Here is a 6,087-nt window from a genome sequence, read left to right as displayed (position 1 = left end):
AACTGACGTGTTGGTGTGATGCCTCAAGTCGGTATAAGTTCGTACATAGCAAACATGTATAGGTTTACTTTTATCTAAGGGGTTAAAAAAATTCAGAATTTTGTCCCAAAAAAGTAGTGTACTTTTTGCGCCATTTTCAGCGACCCATAGTGCTCTACCTTTTCGGGATATGGGGCTCAGGGACAGCTTAGTTTTTGCATCTCCGGTTGACGTTTTTAATGGTACCAATTTTGCGCAGATGCTAGATTTTGATCTCCTGTTATTGCATTTTGCGCAAAAGTTGTGATGACCAAAAACATAATTTTGATGTTTGGAATTTTTTGCCTCTACGTTATCGATCAGGTTAATTGATTTTATATTTTGATAGAGCTGGCATTTCTGTACGCGGTGATACCAAATGTGTGTACATTTTTTAACCAATTACCCCTCTATGATTTAGAACGTACCGGTACGTCCTTGGTCATGAAGGGATTAAAGATGTGTAAAAGTCTTAAGTCTTCTAGGATTGTGTTGAATCCCTTTTAGGCCCGTTTCACACGTCAGTGAAAAACACAGACGTTTTTCACTGGCGTGTAAAACACGCACATGTCCCTGCGTGTGCCGAAAATCACGGAACACGTGGGTTGTCTAAGTGCAATCCGGGCTCCGTTCTCCGTGGCCCGTGATTGCACTTAGAGATTCACTCACCTGCGCCCGCTCCCGCTCTCCATGGTGCTGAATCCTCCCGCGACGCAGCATCCGGCCGGCGGTGACCCCTGCAGGAGCTGCTTCCGGGTCGGCTGTGTCGCGCATAATGAATATGCGCGACAGTAATCAGCCGGCACAGAAGGAGCAAGCTGCACGGGCTGCAGAGGACATCGCTGGACGCCGGGTGAGTTAAAATGTTTTTTATTTTAAAAGTACGTTTTTTTCTGGCACGTGTTTCACGGACCACACCACTGCATGGTCCGTGGAACATCAGTGATGCCAGAAAGAAATGGACATGTCTCCGTGCAGCAATCACGCACACGCGGGTACGCTGCACGGAGACACGTGCAGTGACAAATCACTGACGTGTGAGCAGACCCATTCATTAGAATGGGTCTGCGTATGTCAGTGATTCTGGTACGTTTAAAAAAAAGCACAAACGTACCAGAATCACTGACATGTGAAAGGGGCCTTAAACTCTATAAGGCTGGGTTTGCATGTCCTGTAGTCATTTGTTATCAATGATCCGTTAGAGATCTGTTTGCAAAAAAGTTGTGCAAAGACAATGTCATGACCATGCTCTTCTGGCCCGCTGTCCTGCAGAGCCAGTTTCTAGTCTTTGCTCTGCGAGATGGTCTCCTGCAGAGCTGGCTTTCCCCTTTTGGTCCCCTCCGGGTTTTTGGTCTCTCCCCAGCTTTGGGGGAAAGGTCCTTTGGACCTCGATTCGGACTCCTCTCCGCTTTATTACGAAGCCGACCCTGATTCTGAGTCGCCAGTGATATTTCTGGTTTCGGCAAGTACTCGGCTCTGATCTGCTCATTTCTTCCCTGATCCTATCCAGCTACCGCTCTCCTCCTCCAGCTCTCCCGACTTCCTCCCTCTGCCTGTGTCTGCATTCCCTGACTTCCCCATGACCCCCTCCGTCTCATCCCCTTATTCCGTTCTGCTCATCCCGGTGTTCTGTCCTTCCTCCGTTTACCTCCCTCTGTATTACCCACCTTCTCCACTTGTTCCCATCCCGGTTTACTTAGTTCATACCTACCTCCTGACTGACTCCCTTTGTGTACTTATGTAAGGGGGTGGTCGAGCCCCCATGGAAGACATAACATGGTTCTAAAACGTGTTTATTAATCTTTACAGTATTTTATAAGGATGTATTAGAGTTTTATGCATATTGTAATGTATAAGATGTAGCAGAGTACAGAATGTTACTATGTAGAGGTGTAGCAGTATTGAAGATGTAATGTGTAGTATGTGTATTGGTATAAGGTGTAATGTTATGTAGTATATAATGAATAATGCTTAATAAGGTATTATTAGTGTTTTAGGTGCAGGTGAAAAGTTAAATCTGCCCAGTGACAGCTGGGATTCTAGGATTAGCCAATAGGGAAAGAGCTACTGCTGAGGGAGAGAAACGGTTGCTGTGGAAACGTCAGTTAGGGCCTAGCATGTGACAGGAACAGACGTCAGGTCTGAGGAGAAGCAGAGCCGCATGATGTGGGTGACAAGAAAAGAGGAAGACCGTTACATAGAACAAGGAACGACGTGAGTGTCTTAAGCAGGTGTCCATGAGGTTTCTTGAGTAGCTTATAGCTCGGTCCAGCCATATTGGCAAAATCTCTCTAAGAGGGAAAAGACGTGGAACTGCTTGAGGAGGAGAAAGTCCTCCAAGGACTGTGATGTGATACTAGGCTGGTATAGTGAAGGGAAGAAAAGGACTTATGGAGGTTGGAACAACTGAACTGAAGGTTGTATGCTCCTCTGTGACACTGAAACATGTAAGAAGATTTATGTCCACTATCTAATGTACATTGGTGTTGACAAGTTTATGTTCAGTAAAATGACATTTTTTATGAACTTGTGGTCTCCCTCAATGAGCTGTGTACCATCTGGTCCTGGCCAGCCCAAACCATCGGCAACATGCGGCCTGCAAAGGCGTATCGCCTCCAGAATGTAACACCACACACCCAGCCAGGACTTCCATTTTCATGTAGCGTGCCAGGGTGCGGCAGACAAATACCTTGCCCATGACGACCACCCCACACCACGTTACACTGACTTCAGCTTGTGCTTTGACTCTGTCTCGGTTTTCCCTTTTGTCCTGACGTTACCTCTGTGCCTATCGATCTGTTTGATTACTCTCCCCTAGGTTCTGCCCCACATAGGGTTTTCTTCTATTAGTTCCTGTCAGGTTGTGCTTAGGCGACACCTGGTGGTTTAACCCTGAACTGCATAAGGTTTAGCATCACAGACGTTTTGTCCGTTGTTAAATAACGGATGTCGCCTGGATCCGTTTATAACATGTGGTGTCTATGGATAACACATCCATTAACGGATTGCTATTTATTGTCTATTTTTAATGGATCTGTTATGAAAACAACGGATCCATTAAAAATGCAAGTACAACGGATGGCTAAATATCCTGATCCGTTGTCCATAGACTTCACATGTTAAAAAACGGATCCTGCAGAAATCAGTTTCCCATCAGATTTGTTATAACGGATGACTACAGAACATGTGAACTTAGCCTACTTCTAACAGAACCTTAGAAATAGAGATGAGCGAACCTCCCAATGTTCGGTTTGGTCCGTGTTCGCCGACTTCACCTTGTGTTTGCCGATCGGTTCGACGAACATATCCGAATCCATTGAATTCTATAGGATGCAAAACCAAAGGCATAGACAACACTTTTATGGGGGTTCAAAAGCTGCCAAAACAGCTCAAACAATTTAACAGTCGAAGAGCCATTAACTTCCTAGACTATTAATATAAGAAATACTGGATGAGTGACAGGAGTAGGCCCGTTGATCTGTGAACCCTGCCACTACAGACAGATGCAACTAGAGACCCATCTTGGAATCTCCACATATGAAAAAATTAAAGGCTGACAGCAGGACAGTGGCATCAATTGCCCCCCAATACTCATAGTGTCTTAGCGCTGCAGTCAAGCATCGGCCATACATGACACAGTATCTGGCCCAGCATTTGCAGTTTTTAAATCAAGAGGTGGATGAGTGACATGAGTAGGCCTGATGCTGTGAGGACCCTGCCACTACAGACAAGATACATTTTATAATACAACCTAAAGGTTACTGGAGCTCACAGCCACCGGGTCTTCTGGCAGATGTGAGGCCTGGAAACCTTAAGGGAGCCTTTAAGAAAACCTTTAAGAAGCCTCTAAGTTTTTCAAAGTTCCCAGCTGTTGGGACACCTAGAGGCTTTGAACTCTGGTACCAGTTCACAGCCTCCAGATGTCTCAGCAGGTGGGAACTCAAGGAATATTAAAGGCTCTCTTAAAGGCTCCCTTAAAGTTACCGAAAATCACAGCCACTGGGTCACCCGGCAGCTGTGAGGCCCGGAAACCTTAAGTGAGCCTTTAGGAGAGCCTTTATGAAAGACTTTAAAGTCCCTTGAGTTCCAAACAATGCAGCATTTGGATGTAGTGGAAACACGCTGCGTCCAAAACGCAGCTTTTAATGATTGTGGGCACATACCCTCAAAGTGTGGGCAGAGTGCAGCGCCCAGCACTGCGGCAGTTACTTTCAAAGTGTGGGAGGAGTGCTAGCCATGGCCGTGCCACGCACTACACCTGTGCTTTGAAACTGACGGTGACTACTGTAGTGTAATGTAGCCAGGGCCGGTATACGTGGGCAAGGGATGTAGTCCTGCATTAGCCCTGGCACGCTACAGATAGATGGGAAAGAGTGTGTAGTGGAGTGAGTGTGGAGCTGTCAACTTGTGGTAGCGGGACATCGCGGACGTTAAGCAGCCTTTCTGGATTTTGTTCACACTGTGTGATGTTATAGTCAGCGTTACTACAGATGAGTCTACAATGGTTTCAGACTTTAAATACTTTACTAAACACACATTTTAAAGGGAAGGTGTCATCGAAAAAAAAAAAATTCAATATCTGAAAAAATGTAACGTTTTAATGTTTTGTTTAAATATTATTATTAATTTTTTTTAATTGAGCAAAATATAAAAGAAAAATTAAAAAGTTTGATATTTTCTACTCTTAAACAGGAGGGGGAGCAGCTGCTGAAATCCTACAAAAGTCCTACTGTAGAACTAGCTCACATTACAGCTGCAGTAAAAGTGGGCAGAATCTGCTCTCCTGTGTGTGATGTCACAGCTTCCTCTCCCAATCTGGGTGTTTCCAAAAGGATAACAGAGAATAAAGTTTAGGATCACAGTGCGGAGCCATTTTGTTGGTGACCACAAATGTCTAAAAGTGTCAACAAGGACAGCTGCATAGTGCTCCTGACATAGCGCTCTGCACGCTTTGGTCCAGCAATGCTCTGCCGCATGCACGCCCACCCGCAATGTTCTGCCACACGCACACCCGCAATGCTCTGCCACACGAAGCACACACTGCTTTGCCACACAGTCGCACGCTTGCAATGCTCTGCATGCACACGCAATGGTCAGCATGCAAGCAATGCTCTGCCACATGCACGCCTGTAATGCTCTGCCCCACGCACACCCGCAATGCTCTACCACACGCATGCACACAATGCTCTGCCACATGCATGCCTGCAATGTTCTGTCACACGCATGCCCGCAATGCTCTGCCACACACGCACTCCCGCAATGCTCTGCATGCACGCACGTAATGCTCTGCATGCATGCACGCAATGCTCTGCCACATACAGGAAGGAAGATAAAGGGATGGCACCACCTAAAAGTGGGATCTCCTAGGTACACAATGCAGTAATGACAAGAGACGAAAAGAGCGTACCTAATACAACGCGATCACCACATAATAAAGTATCAAAAATAAATTTCTTTTATTTGATGAGTCACATGAAAAGCCACACATGACATAGAATACAAAAAATACATAGTGACAAATACAAACATCTAAAACCAATTAAAAGCACAAATGCACTTGAGTATAACCCACATTTGAGTATTATTCTGGTCCACACCCAATAACCTCAATTTTATAAACAAGCCCTGAAATAACCCTGTGATTACACCAAGGAAAAAAAAAATAAGCAAATTATACAAAGCTAGCAACCTGTGCAAGGAAACCCTGCAGATATTTCAGCATAAAAGAAACTTGGTTTTGATACTTTATTATGTGGTGATCCCGTTTCATTAGGTATGCTCTGCCACATACATGCACACAATGATCTGCCCCATGTAAGCCCGCAATGCTCTGCCCCACGTATGCACACAATGCTCTGCCACACACACGCCCGTAATGCTCTGCCACACGCACACCCGCAATGCTCTGCCACATGCACACACACAATGCTCTGCCACACGCATGTCTGCAATGTTATGCCACACGTACGCCACAATGCTCTGCCACACGCACGCACACACAAAATGCTCTGCCACTCGCACGTACAGTGTGTATATACTGTGTGTGTGACCGAGCACCCAGCATGAGGG

The sequence above is a fragment of the Anomaloglossus baeobatrachus genome, chromosome 4, assembly GCF_048569485.1.
Source record: "Anomaloglossus baeobatrachus isolate aAnoBae1 chromosome 4, aAnoBae1.hap1, whole genome shotgun sequence".
NCBI lineage: Eukaryota > Metazoa > Chordata > Amphibia > Anura > Aromobatidae > Anomaloglossus > Anomaloglossus baeobatrachus.
This window is presented reverse-complemented; position numbering follows the sequence as displayed.